Source organism: Nannospalax galili, unplaced genomic scaffold (genome assembly GCF_000622305.1).
Source record: "Nannospalax galili isolate Female #2095 unplaced genomic scaffold, S.galili_v1.0 scaffold1109, whole genome shotgun sequence".
Classification (NCBI taxonomy): Eukaryota; Metazoa; Chordata; class Mammalia; order Rodentia; family Spalacidae; genus Nannospalax; species Nannospalax galili.
In genome coordinates this window covers 824,518-836,438 of record NW_008359787.1, presented here as the reverse complement: position 1 = coordinate 836,438, position 11,921 = coordinate 824,518, and positions in this window count along the sequence as shown.

The following is an 11,921-nucleotide window of genomic DNA, read 5'->3' as shown; positions in this document are numbered from 1 at the left end:
CCTCCCACATCACTCATCAAGAAGATGCCCCTCAGACATGGCCACAGGCCAGTCCAATAGAGGAAATTCCCCAATTGAGGCTCCCTCAACCCAGGTGTGTCAAGTTGACACTAAAGCTATCCAGCACAATGCACTAGTTTCCACGAGTCTTAGGTGTAAAGGTTACAATGTAGATTGTCATCTGGGACTGGGCATCTCTCAGACATATATTCTCTGTGTCTGATCAGTTGTGGAATTCTGCACTAGATTCCGTCTGTTTCAAAAAGAAGCTTCTTTGATGAGTGGTGTATGGTGTACTTCTCTGTAATGTAAGGATTCATATTTAGCATATGGTAACAAATTCCATTCGCCTAGAGATAAGACAGAGATAGGATTTTCTCTAGGTTGTATGACTGCTCCAGCCATGTGTATTGACTGTGTTCACAGTGCCACCCATGAGTTCACTCCCATTGGGAGTGCTTTAAGTCGAATTAAATGGTTGGTGATTGCTCCCAGATAACAGTGCCACTACTGGCCAATTTTAAAGAATAAGAATTACAGAGTGTGTGTCCCTGGATGGGACTCCTATACCAAACCTCTCCTACCATGGCTCAGGGACCATTGTGAAAGAGGGGGCAGGATTGGTCCATGAGCATAGGAAAGCAGAGGCTTTCAGGCCACTAGAAGTTTGCACATATGAACTTGTGGCAATGGTGGCATCAAGCACAGAGTGGAATAAGGGAAATTGGTGCTGGGTTGGCCTAGTCTGAGAATTACCAGAGACTGATTACTACTGTATGTCAGAGAATAGGCCTTACCAACAATATCTAGATAGGCTGGCTAGACTCCAGTGGATGAATTTGCACCAAAAGACATCTGGATACAAATGCTTGACTGGTTAGGACATAACATATATGGTGGACTACATGAGGTCTGGTTGGAGGTATGGGGGGCATGGATGGGGGAGAGGGTCTGAATTTGATTAAGAACTGCTGTAGGAAATGTACAAAATTTTTTAAAAGATTCTCTTTTGGGTCAAATTAAACTCCACTGTGTATTTGCAAGACCTTTAATTGCCCATTCACCTTGTGGTAAGCGTCTAGGCTGTTTCTACTTCCTGCTATTGTGACTAGAGTAGCAGTAGATATGAATGAGCAGGTATCTCTGTGGAGGAACATGTAGTCCTTTGGATACCATTGGTACATATGTAGCTCTATTTTCAGACTTTTAGTGTGTTTCAGTTTTTCATGGTGACTGTAGCAGTGTATACTCCCATCAACAGTGAATAAGGGTTTCTGTTGCCCCACAAACTCAGCAATATTTTTTGTCATTCATTTTCTTTGATAGCCATTCTGGTTGGGTTGAGATGGAAGCTGAATAGTTTTAATTTTCATTTTTTTGATGGCTAAGACTGTTCAACACCTTAAAAAATCAGTCATTTGCATTTCTCCTTTTACTAAGTGTTCAGATCATTGGCCCATTTATTTATTGGCAGCGTTTTAGTTGCTGTTGTTTAAGTTTTGTAGCTCTTTATATATTCTAAATATTAAACTTCAGGCTAAAGTACAACCTTTCAAATATTAGTTGGTTAAGTTGACTTTTCACCTATTCTGCAAATTGAGGGGGAATAAATTAATCACAAATTAATTAGGTATGCACCCTCTATCACATGGAGCTAACAAAACAGGACCTGGCCAGAAACAGAAGAATGTACAAAGAGTATTCTGTACAATAACCCCCTTATTGTATTAGAGGGGCCAGTTAACCTGCTATAATCATAGCCAACTGTATAGGATTTTAGATTCATAAGCACAAATGTTTCCTTTTATATGCCTTTTGTTTTGCAAGCTCGTGAATCTGAAAAGCAGCAGACTTTATTAGGATTTTCCATGGGAAATGTTCATGAATGTAGATAATGTCCTGGGTATCAGCATCTCATTGGCATCATTTCATCAATCATTAAATCTCCTCATGAGCCCAAAGCTGGTGACTTTCAACTGGAAGAGTAGGTAGAGATGAACACATTCTGCCTCTCTGATTGAAGCATAATACCTTCCAAACTCCTAAACTTCAGCATCTCCCCTGGTCCATAGAGTGTATTCTTGCTTTGTATGAAATTGGGTTCAAATATAACATGCTCTCTGGAGGCTTCCCTGACATATTGTGCCTACTTCTAATATTTGGAACCTTATTCCGTTACTATTTACTGCTCTTCATTATATTTCTTACTGAGCCACTTACCAAAATATGCTCTTCCTTTCTGAAATTGTTGATATCGTATGACCAAACTTAATCTTAAGATGCAGAATTAATGTACACAGACATCTTCCTATCTTTCCACTGAAACTGAAGATTGAAATACTCCCTTGATTTCATTTCATAAAGATGTCTTTAAGTCTCTCTTTTCAAAGTAAGTTTTATTGTTTATATTTAAAGAATACAACATGATGTTATATAAGTTAAAGAAAATAGTAACATAGTTGTGATAGCTAATTTTAACTGTCAATCTAGAATCACCTGGGAAGAGAGTCACGAAGAAGAATTGTCTGGATCAGGTTGGCCTGTGGGAATATCTGTGGGGTACCACAATCTTGATTATGTTAATTAAGGTGGGAAAACCTCCACCTCTCCTAGGCAAGGAATCCTGAACTTGTATGGAGCAGCAAGCTGAGCACATGCACATAGCCGTTCTCTCTGCTCTTGATGATGGATGTGACCAACTGCTCCAAGTTCCTACTGCTTTGACTTCTCCACCATGGAGCAGCAAGCTGAGCACATGCACATAGCCGTTCTCTCTGCTCTTGATGGATGTGACCAACTGCTCCAAGTTCCTACTGCTTTGACTTCTCCACTGTGATGGACTGTAACTGGAAATTGTGAACTGAAATAAAACCTTTCTCCACTGTTGCCTTTGTTCAGGGTGTTTCATCGTATCCCTGGAGAAGAAACTAAGACAGTAGTAGGTCAAATTATTGCATTCATCATTTTGCATACTACAGGGCTTCCTAACATTTTTGAGATTTCCATTAAGAATCTTTTTTAAAAATATGGAACTCCCTGATTGGTTATCCTCTCCCCAAGTGGCAAGTCTTAAACACATATACATAAGAACAACACTAAATAGGATAATGCTAATTAATGCTCTTACTCATTTTGGAGGGGGCAGGAACAAAAGCAAGCAAAACCTACATACTTAGTAAAATATCCGTTACAATACATTAATTATCATAGTCTTCATGGTGTATATAAGCCCTCTAGAGCCTAAGTATCAGCTACACTGTATCGTGTGTGTGAAAATATCATCACTGAAAGCAGCAATTTTGGAAGTACATTGAAAGCAACAAATCTTGCAAATCAATGAACATAATACAGTGCCTAAACAGATCAACAATAAGAATAACACAGTCATATCAGTGGATGCAGAAAAAATGGGATAAAAACCAACATAACTTCATAATAAAAATAACATTTCAAAATAAATTAGGTATAAAATTATTATATCTAAACATAACAAAGGCTATATATAGAAAACATTTTAACATCAAACTGAAAAAGGGAACACTAAAAGAATTCCCTCTAAAGTCAGGACTAAAACAAGATTATCTAATTTGTTACTCATCGCCACCATTACACTAAAATTTTAGTAAGAGCAATGGATTAGGGAAAGAAAAATGGCAAGTAACTTAGAAAGGAAGAAATCATAATATCCCTTTCTGCAGATAATGTAATTCTATATGAAAAAAACCCTCCGACTCCACTATAAGACTACTAAAACTGGACACGTGAAATTTCTTACAGTACATTAAATATTATAGAGCTTTATATTTACACACAAATGCACCATAAACCACTAATCAAAGAACCTTCTTTTTTTGCAACAGATGGAGGTCAGAGTTCCACAACTGGACACACATAGAGAATATATATCTGACAGATTCCCAGCCCTAAGTGACACATTTCCCATGGAACCCCATACCTAAGGCTCAAGGAGCATAGTGGAACAGGACATAGAGAGAATACTAATATATCCCTCAATTCTCACCAGCGAAACTTCCTCATACAACAGAGTATGATGCATGCAGAGGCCACAACTAGCTAAGTTTTAAAGAATAAAAGACTGTAGATTGTGTGTCCCTAGATAGAACTCCTTCATTAAACCTCACCCACCCATGGCTCAGGGACAACTGAAGAAGATGGGGGCAGAAAGATTGTAAATGCCAGGGTTTGTGCATGAACATAAGGAAACAGGCTTTCAGGCCACTGGGAACTTGTTCATATGAACTTTCAGCAATGCTGACAGCATGCGCAAGACCTGTGCCGACTCAATTGGACAAAACCCCAGCACAGAACAGGGGAAATGGGCAGCAGGTCCCAACACTAACCAGGGAACTATTTGTTGACAAAAGATTATTGTGCAGTGAGGGAGAGCTGATCTTCTTTAAGGGAGGCACTCTAGATAGGCTGGCTAGACTCCAGTGGATGAACTTGCACAGAGGTCATATGGATAGAAATGCTTGACCAGGTAGGACGTAACATAAATGACAGAATACCTGAAATCTGCTGGGGCGGGGGGGAAGGGGGAGGTGAGATGGTCTAACTTGGGTTAAGATGTATTATCTGAAATGCACAAAAACTCAATAAAAATATTAAAAATGAAATTAAGACTTTTTTAAAAGACTACTAGAACTGATAAGTTCAGTAAAACAGGACACAAATTGATTTACACAATTCAGTAGCCTTTCTATACCTCAATTATGAGCGTGCTGAGAAATAAATCAGGAAAGTGATCCCATTCACAACACACACACACACACACATACACACACACACCTATAGACCTAAGGATGTGAAAGATCTTTAAAATGAACATTACAAAGCATTGATGTAAGAAATTGAACAAGACCATAGAAGATGAAAAGATCTGGCAGACTCATGGGTTGTCATCATTAGTATCATGACAATGGCTATATTACTTAAAGTGATCTACAGATTCAATGCAATTCCATCAAAATTCCAATGCCATTCTTCACAGAACTAGAAAAATATCCTAAAATTCAGGTAGATGCACAAAAGACCCTGAAAAGATCAAACAATCTTGAGCAAAAAGAACAAATCTGGAGGTATCAAAATAATTAGTTTCAGGACATACATAGCCAAAGTTTCAAAACAACCTGTGTTGTTATAAAAACAAACAAGTCAACCAATGGAACAGAATAGAGGATGCAGAAATAAATTACCATGTATTCGACCAACTGAGTTTCTAATAGGTGGCCAAAATATACTTTGGAAAAACTATGCTGTCTTCAACAAATAGTGCTAGAAAAACTGGGTATCCAAATGTAGAAGAATAAGACAAGGCCCTGTCTGGCATCCAGAACAAAAATCAAACCAAAATCATTCAAAGTTCTTAATGTAAGACCAGAAACTCTGAAACTGCTAGAGGAAAACAGAAAAATCATGTCAAAATACTGGCATAGTTGCCAATTTCCTCGATATAACTCTACAAGCACAGGAAAGAAAAGCAAGAACTGACTGACAGTATTATATCAAATGTAAAGACAAGGGGGAAAATAATCAACAGAATGAGTGATGCTCTACAGAATTAGAGAAAAAATCTTGGTAGTCACCCCATGGAGAATTACTGTCTAAACTCCATAAATAGCTGAAAACATTAATATTAAGAAGAAGTAATCAAATTTAATACTGGGTAAATGGTCTGAATAGACACTTCTCAAAAGAAGAAATAGAGGGCAGGTGTGGTGGCGTATATCTTTAGTCCCAGCACTTGGGAAGGAGAGCTCTGTGAGATCAAGGCCAGATACATACCTTTAGCGCCAGTGCTCAGGAAGCTGATCTCTGTGAGATCAAGTCCAGCCTGGTCTACATAATGAGTGCCAGGCCAGCTGAGCTATAAAAGACCCTGTCTCAAAAAGATCAAAAAGATAGAGGAAGAGGATGAGGACGAGGAGGAGAAGGAGGAGGGGGGGGGAGCAGGAACGGGAGGAAGAGGAATAGAAATGGTACAAGTAACACCCATGTTGATTTCTACAGGAAATCTACAGGATGTCATAGTTATTCAATAATGTTATGTCTTTCTGAGGAGACATAAAATTGCTGATGTGAGGAAACACATATATGTGTCAAAGTTTGAAAAAACCCACTTTGAAATTCTATTTCACACTAGTCAGAATGGCTATCATAAAGAAAGCAATAGCTAAACACCCATGGCTGGAGAGATCACAGAGTCTAGAGGAAACTCTACATCTGTCAAAGCCCTAGACAAACGTAATATCTTACTGTATGCTAAATATTGAGCCTTATAGTTACAGACAAGTATACCATTCACCACTCATCAAAGAAGCTTCTTTCTTCAACAGATGGAGACTACTACAGAGTTCCACAACTGGTCACAAACAGAGAACAAGTGTCTGTGAGATGCTCAGTGATACATCTACAACAGAACCTTAGTAAAGGTTAGCATGGAACTTAGCAGAATGAGTTAGAGAGAATATTAACGCACCTCTTAACTCTCAACAAGTGAAGCTTCCTCATGGAACAGAGAATGATTAACAGAGATGGCCACAACTGGTCAAAATGTAGAGAATAAAAGACGGCAGAGTGTGTGTCCCTGGGTAGAGTGAAAGGGAGTAAATCTTCTTTAAGGGAGTGAAGCTAAGCTGACCAGGCTCCAGTGGATGGACTCACACTGAGGGACATCTGGTGCACAAATTTGACTCTATAGGCCTTAACATATATAGCAGAATGCGGGAAATTTGATTGGGGGGGGCTTTTGAGGGGTACAGTTAGGAGAGAGGCTCTAAATATGATTAAGATATATTGTGTGATATGCAGAAAAATTCAATAAAATATATGAAAATAAAGCAAAATCAACGGTGATGGTGAGATTGTGGGGTGTGGGATGACAGATACTTATACAGTCTCTGTGAGGCTGTAGATTAGTACCGTTCCTAAGGAAAACAGTTCAAAAGTTCCTAAAAGAAACACTAAAAATAAAACTACCATATGATCCAGCATGCCCCTCCTGAGTATGTACTCAATAAGATTAAAGGTAACTTGTGATAGAGATATCTACATACACCACTATCTGCTACATAAGGACTTTTTTTTTTGGTGAGAGTTGAGAGATGCATTAATCCACGGGTATAACAAAAAGTCATTAGGAGTCAGTTTAAAAACAATCAAGTTTTCATAGTCCAAAAACAGAATCACTTACACACTACTTCTTTTAAGCAACTGCCAAGAAAGCAGATAATTTTAGAATCCAGAATATTTTTAGCGTATGAGTTTGACTGCTGTATGCCAAGACTCTAGATCATGGAGAGGCAATTGTTTTTTTAAGTTCCACAGATGACAAGTATTTTGGAATTTACAGTCTGTGCAGTCTCTGTTGTAATTACTCAACTGTAAACGAATGCTATGGCCTGATTTTAATAAAAGTTTATTTACAGGGATGGCAGCAGGCCAAATATGACATGGTAGCCTCAGTTTGGTGACTTCTGTCCTAGATTGTGTCTCAAACACTGCTGATTTTCAATATATATATATTTGTTCTTTTACTTTTAAAATTATATGTATTGGGTGTGAACACAGTACCTAAGGAGACCAGAAGAGGCCATCAGATCCCCTGGAGCTGGAGTTGCAGGCAGTTGGGAGCCACCCCATAGGGTGCTAGGAACAGAACTCAGGTCCTCTAGAACAGCATTATATACTCTTAACAGCTGCACCATCTCTGCCGCCCTCGATACATAATTTAATAAATTAAATAGATGGACTTTCCTAGGATTCTGTGAAAAGGATATGAGGTAGCAGCTCAGTTGGTAAAGTGTTTGCCATTCAAACACAAAGACTTGAGTTTGATCCCCAGAGCCCACACAAAAAATGTTGGGCATAGCAGTTCTAGGGAGACAGAGGCAAGCAGATCCCTGGTGCATAGTTGCCAGCTGGCTAGCCTGGTGAATGAATTCCAGGTCATTGAGAGACCCTTTCTCCAAAATAATCATGTATAGTGCCTGAGGAATGACACTTAAGAACGCCCTTTGGCTTCTACATGCACACACACACACACACACACACGCACGCACGCACGCACGCACTCATGCACGCACGCACGCATGCAAGCACAGAAACATATACACACACAAACACAAACATGTACACACACAAGAATCAGCACTTAGGTGTCGCTTCTCATCTAAGGGATCAGCTTCATGAAATGAAGCCCCTACTCTCATGTCTCCAATTAACTTTATTATCTCCTCACAGACCCCATCTCCAAGTACAGTTACAGGGAACCTTGGGCTTCAACATGAGTATCAGGGCTTTAACTACAGCTTTTATTCCTAACTTATTTGTGCAAAGCACTTTATTATTTCTAGGACTTTCTTCCAGAGCTTATCACACTGTACAAAATCAATGTAAAGATTTGGATCACAAAAAGGGAAACCCCATCTAGAAAGCCATAACAAAGAAACCTCCCCTTGGCCTTCCTCCTTGTGGGCTTAGTACGAACACATGAAGAGGATGGAGAGCTGACTTGACTGATGGATTACTGTACCCATCTGCCCCATGCAACTGCTTCATTATGGTGTCTTAAACTTGTCAAAGAAAAGCATAATACATTATGTAACACATTCTCCATTGACAGTGAGTTTAGAACCAAGCTCTTGCAATCATTGTGATACTGCTGATGTTAAATGCAGGTCCAAGGGATTTTTTTAAGTTCTCTTCACCAGCATAAAACCTGGCTAGCTTTTTCTTCCTTTTTTTTTTTTCATTCTGAGTTTGAGAGATACTTTAAATTCCATGATTTTAATCAAACATCGTTTAGAAAGGTTTTTCAAGCTGGAGTTTTCTTTTTCTGAAATATTTCAAGACAGTCATCCGGAACCTATTGATGGTCTCTGTGTCTCTAAAGCCAGGGAGATGAAGGGCGCTCAGAGAAGATGGAGTGTCAGATCCATAGCCTGCATGTATGTTTCACCTGATGTCATTTTATTCTGGGTAGCATTTTCAAACGAACATAGAACTGCTCTGGCCTCCTCAGACAGTACACTCACAAGCACAAACCTACACAGACACACACACACACACACACACACACACACACAAATGCACATACACTCACAAATACACACACACACATATACATAATTTTAAACTAAAAAATATATAAATTAAACAAACTTTCAAATAACTGGATATCACTTTAAAAAATACTTGCAAGGTAGAAGAGATCAGAGAAAGTGACTTTGGTGTTCTTATTTTCGTTGGCACTGATGGCTAGTTAGAACCCTTTTTTACTTAATAGTAAATTTGTTCTCATAAAAACATTTAATTTTTTCAACTTGTAAAAAACACCCTAAAACATTTGGGACTGCAGTGTTCTTATTTGGAACTGATGTTACATTACAGAGGCACCAACAATACCTGTATCCAACTAAACATATCTAAGAAATTTCAAACATGAACTTTTAAAGAAGACTCAATTATTACTCCCACTAAAGGAAATTGATCCATTAGGGATTTTATTTGTTTGGGTCCATTTCAATTATTTTCCAATCATGCTTATATATGCTAACAATAAAACTAATAAAACTCTCTGAAACTTCCTCATGTTTGATGGGGGAAAGGGGAGTACTAGAGAGGATGGAACTTGTTTTGGAGATTAGGCTAACCCCAGGGAGGGTAGTCAGAAGCCAAAATAAAAGTCTCAGGGGGATGGCTCTGTGGGTAAAAGCACATGCTGCCAAGCCTGACAATGTGAGCTCAATTCCTGGGACCAACATGGTGGAAAGAGAGAACTAAAGTTGTCCTCTGACCAGCACATGCATGTATGGTATTGGCAGAGACAGAGGTGGGGGGAGAGAGAGAGAGAAACAAATAAATAAAATGTGAACATTTTATTTAAAGAAATAAGAGGCTTCACTTCATCATGGCAAAGGGAACCTGTCCATGCATTCTTTTTTTAATATTTTATTTGCTATTTTTAGTTTATGTGTATGCATGTATTGCCTGCATGTAGGTAAGTGCACCCATGTTGTGCAATGCCTGCGGAGGACAGAAGAGGCTGTCAGATCCCCTGGAACTGGAGTTATGGATGGTTTTTAGCTGCCAGGTGGGCGCTGGGATTCAAACCTGGGTCTTCTGCAAGAACAGTCAGTGTTCTTATCTACTGAGCCATCTCTGCAGCCCCCATCCATGCATTCTTTAAATTTTTTTTTTTTGCAATTTCCATACAATATACTTTGTTGGTATTCAGATCCCCGCTCCTATTCATGTATCTTTATTAGGGTCTCATCTTTATTATCAGGTTTTATTATTTAGACTAGATTGTGAAAACCACAATTTGAAGACACTGGCAATGCTGCAGGTCAGGTGAATGCATAAAAGGGGTTGATTACAGGAATTTCCTTAGTTTCCAACTAGCCTTCCAACATAAGTTGGAGGACATATGGAGCTGGAAACCAGGGTTCAAGCAAAGGAATTTCAAGGCAGGGTTTCAGACTTTGATAATAATTAGATTCCAATTATTATTTTTCATTGTTTTATTTGTTAGAAGTCTTCTTAACTATTTCATAATCAAGTCACATTTACATTTAAAATTTCACTTTCTGCTTCAAAGAATTTAGACATCTGTCATTTATTCTTCATAGCAAAACTGAAAAAGAAACAAAATTGACTTTTTCATGCCCACTTCATCAAAGAGAAACAGAATTGTGGCATAGAAAACAGGGCCTGGGTGCACCTCTCTAGCCCTTGTCCAGTGTGCCTTTAGGGAAGCAGGCACTGTAAAGCCCCTCCCTCATGATCTTTTCCATATGGACATGACAGGATTTGGAAGCAAGCAGCCCACTGTCTTGGCTTTACACTGGCCCTTGTCATCACTTGCTCCCTCTGAATTCTTGAACACTCATATTCTCCTCAGAACAAAATCTCCCATGCTCTCTCTTCTTTTGTTCCCACTAACTCCTTGGACTGCCCTGAGGTTCCACTCTTCAGGTCTTCCTTTTTTTTCTTTCCACTTCCAGCTCTCTTCACATCTTACAGCTGTTGTTATCAGCATCCTCACATTTTGTCATCTGTGCCATCCTCCACACTTGCCTCCCAGGGCTCATCATAGATCAACAACTGTTTCCCTCTAGTGCCAAGTTTTCAATGGATGGCTACCTTTATTTACCTTTACACACTTATAAGACTCCAATCCCAGTGAAACCCCAAGCTCACACTGAGCAACCATTTCTCCCTATCTCATTGTGTTAGTAGTTACAAATGTGCACCAACATACCAATGACCTTACCCCATCTCTAAATTTCCTCAGGTGACCTATTTTTTACCTCACTGAGGTCTCCTTCTGAGCTTTGAATGTCTATGCAGAATCATTTATAGATCTTTGCCTTTTCATCTTTGCCTTGACGCTCATTCTCCAACCATATTTCCTTAATTAGTTTTCCTTACAAAACTATTTCAATTCTGCTCTGGTCATTGTAACTTTTTTTTTCTCATTGTAACTTTTAATGCCAGCTGCTTGCAGGAAGAGAAACAGAGATAGATAGATGATGATAGATAGATGATAGATAGATAGATAGATAGATAGATAGATAGAAGATAGATAGATAGATAGATAGATAGATAGATAGATAGATAGATGATAGATAGATAGATAGATAGATAGATGATAGATGATAGATAGATAGATGATAGATACATACATACATACATACATACATATATACATAGATGATAGATGATATAGGTAGGTAGGTAGGTAGATAGATAGATAGATAGATAGATAGAGATATGGATAGATAGATAGATATACATAGATCATAAATGATATAGATAGATGATAGATGATAGATAGATAGATAGATAGATGACATAGATAGATGATAGATGATAAAAGAGAAATAGATGATAGATGA